This window comes from Camelus ferus, chromosome 17 (genome assembly GCF_009834535.1).
Source record: "Camelus ferus isolate YT-003-E chromosome 17, BCGSAC_Cfer_1.0, whole genome shotgun sequence".
NCBI lineage: Eukaryota > Metazoa > Chordata > Mammalia > Artiodactyla > Camelidae > Camelus > Camelus ferus.
Window position 1 is genome coordinate 37,864,069 of NC_045712.1, and position 18,532 is coordinate 37,882,600.

The 18,532-nt window shown below is 45.6% G+C and overlaps 1 protein-coding gene across 2 annotated transcripts in view; it reads left to right on the forward strand.

Annotated features, from left to right (window-relative positions):
* Window positions 1-18,532, forward strand: part of CDCP1 (CUB domain containing protein 1) — a 56,504-nt gene that overhangs the window by 1,661 nt on the left and 36,311 nt on the right. The window lies entirely within an intron of this gene.

Sequence of the window (18,532 nt, forward strand, 5' to 3'; positions counted from 1 at the left end):
GCGGCCTGGAGAGGGCTACCATTTTGGTCTCCAGTAGCTCCAATGGAGTCTGTTCCTTCTAGGAAGTTCTTGACTGTCAAAGCCATATCTCATGGTTTATTGTATAAATACAAGGAAGCCTAGGAACTCTCCTGTTTCACTTTCTCAGATCCTTCCTGTGGTTTCAGGAACTGGACCTGTGAGGCCATATTGCTGGTCTACTGAAGGCTGTGCCTTTGTTGTTGGTACCGTCACAGAGTTCATCTGTTTTGCCCAAAGGCTTAGGGTTAGTCTAACTGGTGGGGGCCTTTGAGAAGTTACTGGAATCTGTCCCAGAAAGATGGAGAAAGCCAGAGAGCCTGGCACAGTGGATTTGTTTTTATTAATCTCTGAACTCTATTAAGACTCTGTGGAGTGAAAATGGATCTGGTGTCACTATAGAGATGAAGAGTAAAAGAAAGTTTGCACCCTTGTGGGTGTGTTTGTATGAGTTTGGTATTCCTGCCAGCTCTCCTACTTTTAAAAATGAAGGACTGGTTACGTGAAAACCATAACCTTGTTAAAACCTCAGCTTAGTAGCTTTCCAAGAACTACTCAGATACCAGAGTCGGGTCAGTGACCCCATTCTTGCTGCCATTGTTTCTTGCCAGAAATACGAGTAGACATCAAATGATGTGTTCACTCACCCTGGGTCAGTGAGTGTGTTCATCATTCTTCAGATTCAAATGAGGAGCTGGTGACTGCTGTCTGGAATGTGTAACTGGCAGGACTGATGAGTCCTCCCCCCACCCTCCCCCACACCCACACAGATCTGTGTGACACAGTCAGAGACGGCTGCTCTGCTGGTCGTAGGAATGTGCTCAGGTCCTGACCTGTCAGCCTCAGGGTTCACCTCAAATACTACCACTTCATCTGTGAGGACTATACCCTGCCCCTCCCCCATTCTTCCAGAGGTTGTCCCAGCCTATAAATGTGAGTGAATGAAGTTGAAAACAATACTTTAAATGTTTTAAGTAATACATGTATAATTATTGTAGAAAAACTGGCAACAATATAACCAAAGTGGGAAAAAAGTCATCTGTGAGCAAGCCACCTCGGTCATTTTGGTGTATAATCTTGTTGTGTATATATGTGTATATAAAACCAAAAATGGGACCATCTCATTGTATGGCTTTAACGAGTCCCCTGATGTTGGACATTAAGGTTGCTTTCAATTTTTCCTACTAAAAATAGAACATGTCCAACAATAGGGGACTGCTTGTATCAATCTTGATAGGTATGTTCAGTGAAAACACATTAAAAATTATGTGGCATAGATTCTGTAATGACATGAAATGTTATCTTTGTTTTGCCAACATTATAAAACAGTGTAAGCTAGATTACCCCATTTTATACATCTGAGAAGGTATTCTTATGGTTGTATTGTTCTGCACATTCTTGACTATTTTATCCAAGTAAAATTCTGGAAATAGAATTGCTGGGATGAAGAGTAGAGAAAAGGTTAGGGCTTTGGATACACATTTCCACGTTGCCCTGTGAGGAGCTTGTCCTGTTGTCCTGGGGTACATTCTGGCCCACAATGTGTTAACGCCTGTGCCCCACGCTCCCCTGGGCTGTCGTCGTTGTTTCACTAGCATCTATGGAGGAAGCATTCCTCCCTCTACTATCAGCAAGCAGGGTTTGAACAGTGTTGGTGGGTATTCAAGAATTTTAGGCATACCCCAGCTAGCTGGTACTAATAGTCCAGCAGCACTTTTTTTCCTATTAAAAAAAAAAAAAAAACCAGAACTGAGTCCCTTGGCTTATAACACAAGCCTCACCTTCAATTTTGCTCAGTTGTGTTGCTTTGGGTTTGGATGGAGGAGAAGAGGAGTTTGCTGGTCAGAAGGATCCATGATTGCGGTCAAGATGGGTGGGACAGTGGGGGTGACACGGGGGAGCCATAGCTAAGGCTCTCCACCTGGGTGATTAAGAAAGGTTCCTACCCTTTAATTATCATTCTAAATTATAAAAATTATTCCGCAATCAAATTGTTTCAGACCACTTCCTACAACCTTGTAATTAGCCCATCACCTTCTCCCAGGCAGCTGGCAACGTTCTAGAGAACCTGGCAAGGAAAGCCAAGTTTCCTCCCTCACCTCTTTGTAGCCTTGGGTTTGTATTCAGTAGGTCAGTGTTTTAAAAATTACTAACTACTGCCTGTAATAGCTAACACACATTGAGCTTCTGCTCTGTGCCGGCCACTCTTCTGAGTATTTTACAAGTGAGCATCTCTCACATAATATCAGTAATTCATTCCTAAAAACCAGACTTTCTGCACAAAAACATTGATGCCGAACACCTCATTATTTCATGTGGAGGAAAGCTGTCACAGTCCACTGCACAAAACCCAAACCCTCAACAGTTTCCAAAAGTGCAGTAAAGCACTGGAGGATACCCATATATAATTAACAACCAGTTCTATTAAATGTAAAATGCATAAGGTAACTCTTTCAGATTGCCAGACCATTTACTGTATGGGGCTCTTCACAAGCAGTTGCTTTGTGTGTAATAACTTGCTGCACCCGTTTGTTGACTCTCCACTAGATCCTGCCATCCTGCCTATTGTATGTGCAGCATGCATTTTGTTTAACATGTTGTGTTGTGTTTGGAGATGTAAATATACATGTTTCCCAAATAGACATTGGCCAAAAGTAACTATGATAGATGACACAATGTTTGAGTAATAAAAACGAAGCTGTTTCCTCTTGATAAAATGTAAATTGAGGAGGTGTTCTTGAGTAGACCTGTTAGTCATTTGGTTCTCCATCCTCAAGCACGTACTCCTGTAATGCCATGAACAGAGGGACACAGGAAGGTGAAGTAACTTCCCCAGGGTTTCCCAGCGGGTATGTAGTAATACTGAGATGGTAGACCAAAATGGTCTGCAGGAAAAAGTATGACTCCTTCTGCCTCTGAATCCAGGCCTCTTCCCAGAGGCATCTATGGTTTCTTGTGCATTGTTCTTGAGCTACACTGTGCATATACAAGTTTATAAATATATATATATCTATATATATATATATAGATATATCTCTCCTTTCTTTACACAATCGTGAGCATAAATATAGTACATAGTTTAAGATGTGTCCCCTACGCTCCTTGATTTTTTTTCACTTAGTAATGCATCTTGGTACTCTCTATACCAGAACATATGGAGCTGTCACATGCTTTTTGACAGCTGCATAATATTCCTTGTCACAGGGACACCTTGTTATACTTAATCCAACCCTTATTAATGGATTGTTTCCAATCTTTTGTTGCTATAAACAGAGCTTCACTGACTATCTTTGTGGTTGACTTTGTTAGGTATATGGACAGGTTTATCTGTAGATGAAATTCCTGGATGAGGAATTTCTGGGTCCAAGGGTTTGTACGGAAAATGTCAGAGGAAGTGAAGGGCAGTGAGTAACAGGTGAAGCAACTTGCCTGAAAGCCCAGCAAATGCATGGCGGTGCCGTCTGTGAATCTGGGCAGTCTTGTTTCAGAGTACTGGCTTCTCACCACCCCAGGCTGTGATTTACTCTACTCTCTATTTCTTCCAGTTGAAATTAATCATAAACTTTAGGCAAGGGAAATATTTTTAATTTATTTTCAAGTATTTACTTTTTGGTTACATGATCAATGTATGAGCACTGTGTATTGAGGAGGCTGAAGATGGTCATGGGCTCTGGTAGCTCCTCATGTCTGCACTGAGGACTGATTAGTTCTTACTGACTTTTTACCTTGATATGTCTAATAGTTATGGTGTAACATGTATTGAGCTGCTATAACAGAAACCCAAATATATATAATGGCTCGACCATGATGGACGGTTAGTTCTTGCTTATAGAAGGTCTCAAACAGGGGATCTCCTCCAAGCAACTAAATGGGGACCCAGGCTCCTTCCACTTTCTGGCTCCACTGTCTTCAAGAAGTGTGGTTCTGTGTTCATCCATTTCAAACTGATGGAAGGAAAATGAGCAGGAGGGGTCTTAGTTGGAGGGTTTTATGATTCAGGAATGGAAGTTGCTTCACATCACTTCTGCTGCCACTCTGTTGGCTCAGACTCAGTGGCATGGCCCCATCCAACTGGAAGGGAGGCTGAAGTGTAGTGCAGGTGTGAGCCCAGGAGGACGTCGTCATTGTCCATTGGCAAGGCAGTGGACAGAGTGGTAGGAGCGCCAGACTTAAGAGTCAGGACACCTGGTTCTAACTTCAAGTCTTGTCAACCATTAGCCTTGTGACTTGGGAAAATTTGCCTTGTCTCCATAGGCCTCAGTTTTCCAGTCTTTCATGTAGGGGCTTGGACCATGCAGAGGAACCACCAGCCCTAACATCTTATGAGCTGATTTGTGGACCTTCTGGAGACCCCTGAGCTAGTGGAGCCACTCAGACATGTTCATATCCAATCCCCATGAGGAGAGTGGCTGAAATTATGCTTGGCACATGGCAGGCACTTAATAAATATCAGTGGAATAAACAAATGGATAATCCAAGTCGACCCTCATGCCAGGTTCTTCTAGGAGAGGGTACAAGCTTATAGAAGTTAAATGACTTCTTCAAATCACACTATGAGAAGGGTGGCAAGGGCAAGAAGTTCTAAAGCCTGGGTCTTCTGGCTTCAAATCTGATGCAAATCAGACAGAAGAGGAGTAGGAGGGAAGCAGAGTCCCACTGACTGCATGTGTGCACTGGGAAAACTGGAGAGGGGAAAAAAGAAAATGTGGGTTGACAGATGGGACCACAGCTCTCTGTGTCCCTACGGGGGGTGGAAGACACCTCCTGGGTGGTCGGGTTCACTGCCTTACCCCAGGGCCTGGGGTCTTCCCTGGGAGGAACATGCTCATAAGTCTCTGCTGGTCCCTTTAGACGTGTGTCCCAGAGGGAGTGGATGGAGGTGTGGGTGGGTTTTCAGGAAGGCAACCCCACTCCTGGAAACTTGCAAGGGAAGAGCCATAAAATGATGGAGGACTGCTTGTGGTACAATGAAAGAAGCAGATGTCAAGTAGTGTGCGGGTACAGTGGGACTCGAGTCTTAGGAAAAAAGACTGGAAGGAAGTAGTTACACTGGGCGTACTGGCCCACGGTGTAACTCAGCAGAGCCCGCCTGGGCGAAGGACAGTTTGCTGGTAGCAGTAAAGATCATGACAAGGACTCTGTATCGTCCTGAACATTCTCCCATGTGAACCACATCGCTCCACAATATCCCAGCTTGGTTTGGTTGGTTTGGTTTTCTCTAAATACTGGCACTGAATTTGTGATAGAATACAGTAGAAAAATCAGAGTTTGTTTTACAGACATATGCTTCACAAATTTTTATAAAAATTAAACGTTCTTTCTTCAATTACTGTACTTAAAAAATGATCTACAGGTTTCACTTTTCTCCTGAGCACAGCCCAAGCCAACGGCACCACTTGAGAGCCTTGGCTGATCTGTCTTTGCCAGGGAGGGGCGGTCATCTTGGACCGGCTGTCCATTCTGCCAGATGGACGTGTAGCTCAGAAATATGGCTAGGAGACCATTAACCACTGCACCTCAGAGTGTGAACATCTTTAAATAATATATTTGGAAATGTTTTGGAAAAAACGTAAATTAAAACTGTTCCATGAGTACAGATGATATAACTTTAAGTTTTAAATGAAGTGCGAATATTCCTTACCCTCAATGCAGAAGATCAAAGCATTCTAGGTGAAATGTGCCATTTCTACAAGAATGTACCAGTGCCAACCTGCTGCCTTTGGCTGGGACACTAAAAGACAGTCTTCAGGAATGAGTTAATCAGCTTTCTGAGTCCAAAATTTACATGGAGTTCAAGTCAGGCTGTTGTTTTGGTTTTGGAATCTGCCCACTTGGCCATGTTCAATGTCACACAATGCTTGGAGGTTGGAGCCATGAGGAGGCTTCTCAACGCTTGACAGTGTGTGGTCCAGCTGGGAGCCGGGCTGGGAAGGTGGACGTCCAGACACATGCCAGGTTCCTCCAAACAGATGCCTTATCTTCCATCATTGATCTGGTGGCAGGAACATCAGGCTACTTCAAACGAGGATGTTTGGCTAAAACATTGTTTAATCTAAGAACAACTCACAAACATTTGGTGAGAGGTCCCAGCACATCATGGATGATGCAGAGGTGGTGAGGTGAAGCCCCTGAGTTTGAAGGGCTCAGGGCGTCTCCTGGACCCAGACAGACACTTGACTCTGGTGCAGAGCAGCAGACCGGCCATGGGGAGAGGCCAAGAGCCAGCAGCACAGAGGGCAAAGTTTTCGTATGCTGCTGCTCCTGCTGGAAGTCTACACTATGCTGGAGGCCCTGGGACACTGTCTCAGCCCAGGGAGGACTCAGCCTGTGACGATGGGCCGTCCTCACCGCCCACAGCCCTGCTGACAAAGCTCACTGAAGTGGGCCTTGGAGCATCTTCAAGGCATAGACCTAGCGTCTTGGTCATTGTTGCCTTCTGGTTCTTGCTCACTGCCGCATTTCTCATTTCCTCAGACCAAACATCCCAAAGGCCCCAGATTCCTGACTGGAAACTGGTGGGAGGCACTGGAGAAATGGAAATGGAAGGACTTGAGCCAGAGATCTCAGTAGGCTAGTAGTTACCTTCTAGCTTTTTGGAAGCAACGTCATTCAGACAAGCCTTGGGGTTGGGCAAAGCTTCGTTCAAATCCTAACTCCACCACTTATTAAGTAGGTGACTTGGGCAAGTTACTCAGCCTCCCTGAGAGTCAGTGTCCTTCATTCCAAAATGAGGACAGCAGCATCTCGTGGCTGACTGGCGGTCCCCACAAAATAATGTCTGCAAATCACTCAGCACAGTGGCTGGCCTAGAACAGATTCCTCAGTTAAGATTTGTTATTAGTTTGCAGTGGGCCCAAGAAGAACACTGAGATTTTCAACAGCAGACAGTCTGGACCAAACTGCCAGGCTGTTGCCTGTGTAACCAGGCCGCTCTTGGGAGACAGTTAGGTTGTTTCAGGCTCTGCTCCTACTCCCTCTGCCTCAGTCCCTATCCCGGTGCCGTCAGCTTTCGGCCCCTTGTGAGGACATCGGGAAAGCTAGAAGTGAAGCTCCTGGATTAAAAACTGCAAGAAGGTGTTTTCCATGACACTAGAACATGTTTTTAAAAACTGTTTGTAAGTGAGTACCTGCGCGCGTATACACACATACGCATTTCCTTTTAGCGGAGGAACCGACCAGACCGGTTTTATATAACTTACCCGTCATGCCCAGTTACAGGTGAGGAGCGAACAGGTGTGCCCGGTGGGCTTCTGAGGATTACAGCTGTGTTTGTACGCAGGTGTCGGAAACTGGTACACTGGCTGGAGTGTGCCAGGCCATGAAATCTGAGCTGGATCTTCCGTGGAGTCTGCCCCGGGCCCCTGCCTTTATCCCTGCTGAGAGATGGAGGAGGATTGCCCAACTGGCCTGGAAGTTGCTGGCAATCTTATCAGGCACTTCAGCCTCAGGCTGTCAAGAGTAAGTTCTCAACTTGTCACAACATAGAAGACATTTTTCAAATTGTAAACAGTGCTTGGGTCATCTCACAGAAGCCTACCCCAAACAATACAGCTGAACCTTTGAAATAACATCTTCCAGCCTCCCTGCTCTCTGCCTCTGTGGGAATACAGTTCAAGTTCTAGCCAGGAACCTGGGACACCAGGGAAGGTGTGTCCTGCTGCCACCTGGAAACTCCAGAGAAGCATCTTCCGCTCCTTCCCTTGGTTGCTGGAGACTGAAAACAACCCCAATGTCCATCATTCAAAGCCTGGTTAAATAAATGTTGGTCCATTCAAACAGTGGAATGCTACACAGGAGTTTAAAAGAATGAGGTAGCTCCATGTACAGACATGGAGGGACCCCCAAGATGTATTCTGGAGAGGAAAACACAAGATTCAGAACCATGAGGATGGTCTGCTACCCTTTGGCAAAATGAAATGAAATAAAATGAAATCAGGGTGCCCCACAGTTATATAGTCATATTCATCGATTACCTGTCGGAGGACACGCAAACTGTTATCAGTGGTTGACTCTGGCAACAGCACCAGATTCTAGGTAAAATAAAGAAATTTTATGGGTAAACTCTCTTTCTTTTTTTAAATTTGTGCTCCATATGTTATTTATCTAAAAGTAAAATGTATTTTCCAGCTTTATTGGGGTATAATGTCTATTAAAATCCACCACTCTCCATGGCATGTCGGGTACATGACGCAACGTTTCGATCACCCTGGGAAATTCCTCCAGACCCCTTTGCTGACAGTCCCTGCCCCTTGTGCCCTGGCAACCATTGATTTGCCTTCTATCACTACAATTTTGCCTTAAAAATAGTTTTAAATTAAAAAAAAAGTTTAAGCTGGGTATGGGTATAGTAATGATTCTGTCTTCCAAAAGGTCTTCCAACTGTAGTCGCTTCCTGCAAGAATGTGGTCATGTGGAAGGGATAGAGTAGGAGTATTAAGCCACTAGGAATCAGGGAACTAATGACCACAACTGCCTTCTCCATTTGGAGCAAGTTTTCTTGATGAGCAATTTGCTACATTTCTCACCCACCCTACCCCCAACCCCGTCCCCTTTTAGTGCCTAGCACTGAGCAGGCCTAGGGAATTTGATTTTTGCCTAGAATATCTTGAAAAGATCTAGCAAAGTCCTAGGTCATTTGGTGACAAATTCCATTCACTCCGCAGATGTTGGAGGCCCCTTGTGCTGGGTGCTTGACATACAGAGGTAGGAAGCCCTAGTCCCTTGCTGTCTGGGGGCTCACCACCCAGGAGAGAGTCAAACAGGTAAACCAGGAGCTACAAACAGGTGGCCTGGGGGCCTTGGCCCAGACCTGTTTGATGTGTTTTGGAAAAAAGCTGAATTACAACGTATTTAGTAGAGCACGTTACCTTGTGATTCAACGAAGACCCTCCTCACTGTGTTGGCTTTTCTCATTTATATTTCCTGCCTGGGCTCTGAAAGCATTTGAGTTTGAGACACTGTCCAATGTGTTATGTACAGCAAAATGAATGTATAAGAACCACAATAAAGATTGGGGATGGAGAACACCTTCCACAGGCAGGAAAGGAGAAGGAGGAGGACAGGTGTTCTGGTGTCTGAGGTATGAGGACCATCAGAAATAAGACATGCCCTGGAACAGAAGTGTGGCTCTCTCGTTCTTTTAAAACCGTTCTCCCACCATCTCTGAAAAGACAACTTGCTAAGTGATCCTCTATCTGGAAGAATGTAATGAAGGGTCATCCTTCAATGTGTGATTTATAACTGGAGACCAGCTGTAAGAGCAAAGCAGAATGTAATTGACTGACGAGTAAATGCCTCACTACCCTGGGATTTTCTAGCTGAGTTTTCTTCCCATCCTCTTCTTCCTCCTTTGGAAACAGCACTTAGCAGTAGGACCAACTCCTGCTGTGAGGAAGGAATACGGTTCGTGAAAAGGAAAGTGCTGCTGCCTCTTTCTTCCACCTGTAAATTACATTACACAATGTAATCTGGAGCCAGGCTCCTGAAAACCCCCATCTCAGCCTTCTGGGCCCCTCAAATAGTTTTTCACCTCCCTGAATTTTTGACATAATTATATTAAGATCATTCGCTAGTCCCAACACTGGCACGGTCCAGGTGCCAATAGTGGCCACCCCAGGTGATGTAACACCTCCCATAAAGACCATCGTTGTTGATATAACTCCATCCATGATGGCTAAGCACCCATAATGTCCATTCTTGTTGACTTAATGCCTCCCATGTTAATACTTTTCGTAACAGCCATCCTCATGGACATAATACCTTCCATAATGACCATCCTTCTTGACACAGTACCTTTCTTAATGGTCCTCCTTATTGACATGACACCTTCCATAACACTTGATCTTGTTGACATAACACCTTCCATAATAACCATCCTCTGATGTAACATAGTCCACAACTGCCCTCCTCACTGACATAACACCTCCTAGGGCTGTCCTGGCCTCTCTGGGTGAGGAAAGCATGTATCTGTCAGGCCCCAAAGATTTCCTGGAGTGTGCAGCCTAGCTTTGCTGGCCTTTTTTCCCCTGGCCCACCTGGTTTGCCAGAGGAATCACTTTGCTGACCTGGCTCATGGTCGTTGGAGAGAGCTTCATTCAAAGACTTACTCTCCATGCCAGGCCATGTGGATTGCTTGCCCCCCAACCCCTACCCCTGCCTTGAACATTGCTGGAAACAGTGGTAACTAGGTTTATCGTGGTGATCATTTCATGACGTATGTAAATCAAACCATTGTGTTGTACACCTTAAATTTACACAGTACTTTATGTCAATTATATTTCAAACAAACTGAAAAAAAATTTTTAAATAAAAAACAATAAAGAGATTGCTGGAAATAACAACAATAAGTACTAACCCTTAGTCCCTAAAACAAGAGGTTTAAACGGAAGGCTGTTTTCCCTGTTGGCTGCTGCCCTGGCTCCTGGGATGGTGATACACTCACACTCCACAGTCATGTCCGCGTAAGTGATCAAGAAGCTGGGCCTCTGTAGTTAAGAAATAGGTAGACGGAAGGCCTCCCCACCAAGACCAGTTTCACCCCCCTCTCAGCTGCCACTTGGTGGAGGCTGACATCCCTGTCTGCAGTGGGCAGATACTGCTGTCTGTCCATCCAGTGGCTGCAAGGACAGAGCAGGAGTGAGTCAGTGTGGTCATCCTCCAGACAGTGCTAGAGCAGAGGGTGGACTGCTGCCAGAGGAGGGGGAGTAAAGGCAGTGGAGAGGTCGTGAGGATGTCAGAGGTGAGAGGGTGAGCAGATGTCATCTCCGGTCGCGCAGTACGTGTTCATGAGTTGGAGTTGGGGTCAGAGCTCTGAGGGGCAAGATTACGAGATCCTACTGGGTAGGGAGTTTGTTGTTTTAGATGACTAGCCTCCTTCCTCCCTACAGAACGTTTCCTGTGGTCACAGGAGCCTGTGTACCAGGGCAGAGGGCAGGGCAGGTATTCAGAGTGGGTGTTTGGAAAAGAAAACAGCGCTCTTGTCTCTGTGTCGGTGCTGTTGAGTATACAGACTGAAACAAGCCTCTCTGACCATTGCCCCTCCCTCACTGGGGTTGGGGCCAGCACTTGAGCCCAGGCTGCCCAGCAGCCTGTGACCTTGGTGGATGTCTTGGAGTAGCTGCAGTGCGTGGGCTTTGGCGTAGGCAGTCCTGGTTTTGAATCTCAGCTGGGCATCCTCCCAGCTGTGAATGGGAACAGTTCACCTAAAGGAAATATATAGGAAGTCCCTGGCACATGGCAGATGCTGAACAAATGGGGGCTGGTTAGTAATTACCATGGATCCTGGATGTCACCTCCCACCAGCCTTCAGCTTTGGCGAGCCCTGCACAGCCAACACTTTCGGACCCCTGGGGTTTTAAGGCCAGGCTTCCCACCGGATTACACCTTGATTTCTGGTTTTCATCTGAGGACCCACCTGTTCTTGCTCTGCCCAAGATCTAGGCGACATGACCAGACAGCATCACCTTCTCTCTGACCCACTCTTCCACCTCCCTCCCTGTCCCCTTCCAGCATCTAAAGTTTTACAGTAAATATAGTATTTTGAGACATCCTCATTGATGTACATTCCCTTAAAGGCTATCCACTTGACACAACACCTTCTATAATGGTAACTCAGCTCAAAGTATTGTCTAGGCCCAGTGTCCTAGACAATACTTTGTATTTGTCCAAACCCCTTTCCTTGAGCAGCTCAGCAGGTCCTACCTGGTACCCTATCTGGTTTCAAGTTCTGAATTAGTTTTCTACAGCTGCATAACAAACTATCACAAACTGAGTGGCTTAAAACAGTACCCTTGAATTAGCTCACAGTTCTGTGGGCCAGAAGCCCAGATATGGTGTGGATGGAGTCTCTGCTCAGTCTCACAAGGCTAACATCAAGATACTGGTCAGGCTGTGCTTATCTCGAGCTTGGGGTTCTCTTCCAAGCTCACATGGTTGTAGCAGAATGCAGTTCCTCATGGTTATAAGCCCAAGGTCCCCCTTTCCTCACTGGCTGACAGCCAAGGCTGCTCTCAGCAGTTGGAGGCCACTCACATTCCCTTGCCACGTGGCCCTTCCCATCTTCAAAACCAGCTACAGAGAGTCTCCATCATGTCAAATCCTTTTACTGCTTCAAATCTCTTTCTCCAGAAAAAGCCCAGTCTCTTTTAAGGGCTCAACTGATTAGGTCAGACCCACCAGGATAAAGCCCACTGGGCCGTTATAACATAAGCTCATCACATGAGTGACACAGTATTCAGAGTCCCTCCCACACACAGAGGGAAGAGAAAAAACAAGGGGGTGAGCCACTGGGGTCATCTTAGGATTCTGCCTACTACAGAGTTCAGAGGCTCAGGGCCTTTGTCCCATCTGTGGGGATGGTAATGATGTGGCCATCACTAGTTGAGAGCCTGCCCCTTGCCCAGCCCCACTCTCTGCACTTTACACAGACGGCTTCATTCCAATGCTTGTAGAAGCCCTGCATAGTTCATGTTTTCAGCCAAATACTGCAGACGAGAAACCTGCAGTGTAGAGAGGTCAGGTGCTTGTCCAAAGTAGCCCAGCCAAGCGTAGGCCCAGAGAATGAGTGAGGTGCCTGGGCTCAGGGCAGGGAGTGTTTCTCACACAGGGTGATGTTGGAGGGCAGTGTTGGGGTGGCCCCCAGAACAGATCTCTGTCTTAATGGAATCTGCTCTCCTGCTCCCCATCCCTGCTCCCTCATGAGTGGATTTTCAAAGCTGCGGGCTGACCTAAATGAAAGGTGGATGTTTTACTATAATTCAAAAAGATAATGCACCCCAGTGCTCATAGCAGCACTATTTACAATAGCCGAGGCATAGAAGCAACCAACAGGTGAATGGATAAAGAAGATGTGGTATATATAAACAATGGACTATTACTCAGCCATAACAAAGAATGAAATAATGCCATTTGCAGCAACATGGATCGACCTAGAGATTATCATACTAAGTGAAGTAAGTCAGACAGAGAAAGACAAATGTCATATGACATCACTTATATGTGAATCTAAAATATGATACAAATGAACTTATTTACAAAACAGAAACAGACTCACAAACATAGAAAACAAACTTATGGTTACCAAAGGGGAAAGGGGGTGGGGCAAGGGATAAATTAGGAGTTTGAAATTTGCAGATACAAACTACTATATATAAACTAGATAAACAACAAGGTTGTACTATATAGCACAGAGAACTATATTCAATATTCTGCAATAAACCATAGTGGAAAACAATATGAAAAAGAATGTGTGTGTGTGTATATATATATGACTGAATCACTTTGCTGTACACTGGAAACTAACACCACATTGTAAATCAACTAAACTTCAAAAAAAAGAATTTTTAAGTGGATGTTTTAATAATGAAGCATTTCCCTGCCCACCCCCCCCACACACACATCCCATTCTTACATTATCCTTTAAGAGTTAATGAAGAATAAGGTAGAAATCGGCTGATACAATCTGCTGGAAAATCCTATGTTAAACTAAACTCATTTTTTGTTTAGCCAGCTCGTGGCTTACATTCAGATAAGTAGGAAAGTGTTCTTTCATATTGCTCCTAATCATCAAGGAATGCAGCCCCATCAGAACATGTTTCAAGGCAGCTGTGCTCACCTGCCCCCAGCCAAAATCCGTTGTTCAGTTGGTAGCAGAGACAAAGTGAAGATCTCTGAGTCCAGTGCCCAGTGACTGAGCAGTGTTCTGACCTGGTTCTCACTTTTCAGAGAAATGCTCCTGGTTATCTTTCGTAGTCTTTTGCCATCTTTGGAGTTTTCTAGTAATTGAACATCATTTTTTGCTTAAAGAAGAACTTCTTCCCCTTCTCACAGAGCAATTATCACGGCTATGTACGAATTTGAATCTGTAGTTTTGCTCACTTTTTGGTGGTTATTCAAATCAGTGATCAGCAACTGATTTTCAGGTTTAAAAGTGAAGCACACGTATATTATACGAAGTGAAATAAGCAAGACACAAAAGGACAAATCCTGTAAGATTCCTCATGTGCAATGTTCCTAGAGTAGCCAAATTCACAGAGGCAGAAAGTAGAGTGGTGGTTGCTGGGGGGCTAGGGGTGTGGGGAGTTAGGGTTTAATGGGTGGAGTTTCAGTTGGAGAAGATAAAAACGTTCTGGAGATGGACAGTGGTGATAGTTGCACAATATGAATGCACCTCGTGCACTGTACACTTCAAAACGGTTTCCATGGTAAAGTTTGTGTTATGTATATTTCACCACAATTAAAAAGTGGGAGGGGGGCATGTTTGCAGGGCTTATTTGTGAGCATAGAAAGATGTTTCCCTTTTCTTTGTTATTTATTTTTCCACCACAATAAGAAAACAGTGAAGTACCCTTTATGATTCCAAGGCTTGCTTTGTAAATTGTGTATCTGATTCTAACCCCGTACTTAGAGGAAGACTTGACACACACCAGTGTCCCTCCTTTCACAAATTCTGGGGATATGAGCCTCCTGCCCCCTCAAGTTAACTCCCTGCGCTCAGCGCTCAGATCATGGGTAAGGATCATTTCATCGGAAGCCAAAAGGCTTCTCTCCTTCATCTTCACAGTTGGACACCCGGCAGTTTTTTGCAGCAAGAACCGTGTAGCTTGAGGGCAGAATTGCTAAATTGTTTGTGGATGAGACCCCGTACCCAGCACCATGCAGACACACAGAGGTACACAGTGAGGGTTGAGCATCTCATCAAAGCTTCAAATAGTTAGCAACAGTTTTTCTGAGTTTTAAAAAATTGTTTTATGGAGGTGTACAATAAAATACACAAATCGTAAGGGTACAGTTTGATGAATTTTACATGTGTATGTACATATATGCATGCGCTATATACGTGGTGGGGGGTCATTCCAGTAACCGGGAAGTTTTCCTCTTACCCCTTCCTAGTTAGTGTCTCTCCCCTAGACCTTCACTTACATCAGCAAAAATTGATTTTGTCTTCTTTGACTTTGACATGAATGGAATCATACAACATGTAGCCATCTCCCGCTAACTTTTTATCAGAAGAACTTGAACAACTAATCTCTGATGGCAAGATAGGACCGTTGGCAAAGGACTCTAGGGCTGGAACAGTAAAGAAATGGGAATTTCAGTAACTTCTGAACTTATGGCAGGCAGGGGAAGGGAAGGCCCCTTACTCTGTGTGTGTCCCTGAGCACAGATACACATGGGTTCTTTTAAATCTGCTTTGATTCTTCCCCATCCGTCCTCAGTGACTTTCATGGTCGTGTGCTTCATACTTCAAGGTCTGACAACATGAATCTTTTTAACATCTCTGTGACATTTTAGCATATCATCATAAATTACTTGTAGCAGTCATAAACTCAGTTATATTTGTGGTTTAATTCTGCAATTCCCTTGTGCAAAGTCTGTTATTACGCAGCGTTCTCTACCTCTTGGAAATCATCCCAGTGCAGTTCCATTCACTTGGAGTTAAATGTTAAATGTTAAATTCTGGGTCTTGGGGTGGCAAGAAGCCTTAAAATGGAGCCAGAGAGGTTTATACATAGGTGTGTTCATTTGCTTCAGAATGTGGCCCACACAGGGCCACAGCCTAGTTACGAGTCTCTAACATACATCTCCAATATGCCGTGTGTTTTTAATCGGGGAAGGAAACAACAGAAACAACAGAAGGTTCAGATGGCTCCCTGCAAGCCCACCACGACCTCAGAAAAATAATTCAAAGGACAGGCCCTGCAGACAGTTGACCTCTAGTGTCCACTTTGGAGGATTGTTCACTTACTTTAGAAAATAACTGACTTGCATCATTGCATATAAATTTCCCTCCTAAAGAGTTTGGGAATTAAGAGTAGGGAGTGAATGGATGGACACAATGGCCCCGTTTTGATAAACTAGTCCGACAAGTCAGATTGACCAAGAATGCACACAGTTCCTTTGAACATTGCTCTTTGAACTTTATTTTATTGTCTGTCCTCTGTGATTATTTGAAGAGCTATGGAAATAGTAAACTATTTTAAAGGGAACTGTGGGTCTCTTTCACTAAGGGGGTGAAAACATGCCTTCATATGGGAGGTACACATGCTGTCTGGTGCTGGGGAGTGGGATAGTCCCCTGCTCTGTCACCGCATCTTCCTCCAGACTTCCCGCAGTCCCCCCAGCTGGGCCTGAACACCACACTCAGCTTCGCCACCGGGGTGCCGTGCGGGCGGCCCTCATCCCACTTCCCCTTACTTCTGAGAAAGAGAGTGAAGAAAGATTTGCCCTGCTATCCCAAGAGGCTACTTTTCCGAAGCCTGGGGAGTAAGATGGGGGGAGTTAGGAGGGGGACAAGGTTTTAGGGGACAGGGGAGAGTGTTGGTGTGACTTCTCAATCAGGTCCTGCTTGATTTCCAAACCAATGCGCGGTCCCAGCTCAGATACCTGAAAGGGCAGGTGGGAGTCTCCAGGAGGAGGCGCTTCCTGTCAAGCCAGCCAGAGGCCTGGATTGAGAGTCTCTCAGCCCAAGTAAAGGAGAAGGCAATTCGGTAGGTGGGGGCTTGGGGAATTCTCCTAAACGCATCTCTGATTTTACCCATGAGTCTCACTGACAGTGGCCCTCAGAAGTGAGCCCTGCAGGCTGGGGCTTCTGGAAGGTGCTTTTCTTCCAAGACCCGGCACTAGCTGTTTATACCCAGTGCTTTGTTCCAGAATCATGGCTACTTTTCTTCTGCCACCAGCTCGGTCACACACCTCTGACACCCACAACCCCTAGGCAGACCTCACAAAGCTGCAGAGCCATCAGCGGCTAAACACGCCAGTTTCCCCTTCTCAGGTCCTCGCACAGAGACACTGCCAAAAAGACACAGAAAAGAACTACACCCCAAACATTTTGAATTCCACAGAACTTTAAATCTTCAGTTTAAATTCAAACCATATTTTCAGATTATTTTAAAGGGAACTGCTTGTGTAACCATTTTAAACAAATACCTTTCCCTTTTGATATCCTGGAGATTCCCCGGACAGCCAGCAGGTTTTAATCCATTTCAATTTGAGAACAAGCCTACTCGAGAACAGGCAGTTCTCATCACAAGGCTCCCAGCTGTGTGTGGAATTCCCTGGGCAGGGCTGGCTCTGCTGACAAGCCATTTTTCATGTGCTCGGCTCCAGTGTCAGGGCTGGGGCACAAAACCTAGCTCTGCCTCTTAGTAATCATATGCTCCTGGGGAAGTTACTTAACCTCTCTGAGCCTCAGTTTCATCATCTTTAAAATGGGGATTCATGTTAGAACCTGCTCTGTGGAGTGAACATTTGTAAATTCTTATCAAAGGTAAGCATCGAGCTTGCACTATTAAGTACCCAGTGTGATTATTAAGGCTGGCCTGGTACCTAGATTCCAAAGGTTTCTTATCCAAGAGAGGCTGATTAGTTTCTGAACCAGCAACTTGGATTGTGGTTCTTTTTATGTGAATGTGGGGAATTAACTATCTCCAGACAGGTGGATGGGTGATCTTCCTGCTCTTGGTGAGATTGTCACCTCAGATTACCAGTCTGTAAACAGACCTGGCTAAGTCCATGCCAAAGAAATTTAAGGTGTCTACACCAGTTGTCCCTCCATGGCCTGCAAGTGTTGCTCCCCCAGGATGGATTAGCAAGGCTCCGAGTTTGGTGGTGTGACAGCCTGGCACCCCCTCCCCACAGCAGACCCCATTAAGGTGGGTTATGTTGGTGGTGATGCCCAGCCCCGCAGTGTCAGCCAACAACTCCATGCACTTCATAACAATGTCAGCACTTCCTCCCCTTCTGGTCGTTCCCACCAGCTCTGGCAGCTTCCATGAGGGCTGCTCAGTGTGGTACCTGCTGGGGAAGTAGGGAGGGCAGGGTGCTGAGGTCGAACCAGACTCTCCCAGCTGTCTCCTGAGCTCAGCAAACAGGGAAGTGAGGTCACTTCTCTGAGCCTCAGAAGGGAGCTAGTCACATGAGTCAACACATGTAGAAGGACTTTAATAGCCAGTGAGCAGGGCCAGGGCAGGGTAGGGGAGGGGAGGCGTGGAAGATTTAAGGCTGCACCCACACTTGCACAACCCTAGAGAATGAATGCCTCCTTAAAGTTTGCCCCTAGGTGCCTCACCTGCATCACCATTGTCCTGCCCATCCAGCCAGGACCCTGGGCTTCAGACTGAGAGCCAAGCGGCTACTCCAGTTGTTTCCCTGCTTAACGTCCTTCGGTGGTGCCCCAGCATGAGTAGCAGTAGTTGTAATGTGCTATCATTGCTAGTAACGATAACAGCTAACATCGATTGACTACCTGGCACCGTTCTAAGCACTTTCTAGATATTAACTCATGTAGTCCTTTCAACAATTCCATTATTATCCTCATTTGCAGATAAGGAAAGTGAGGCACAGAGAAGCTTAGGAATTTGCCCCACAGGACACACCTAGTAAGTGGTACAAAGCCAGGAATTGATCCTGGGCAGTCAGGTTCTAGAATCCAAGCTCTTAACAATGACACAAAGCTGTTAAGATATGCTAGTGCCACTGGGTGAAGCCTAAACTCCAAACCAACAACCGGCCC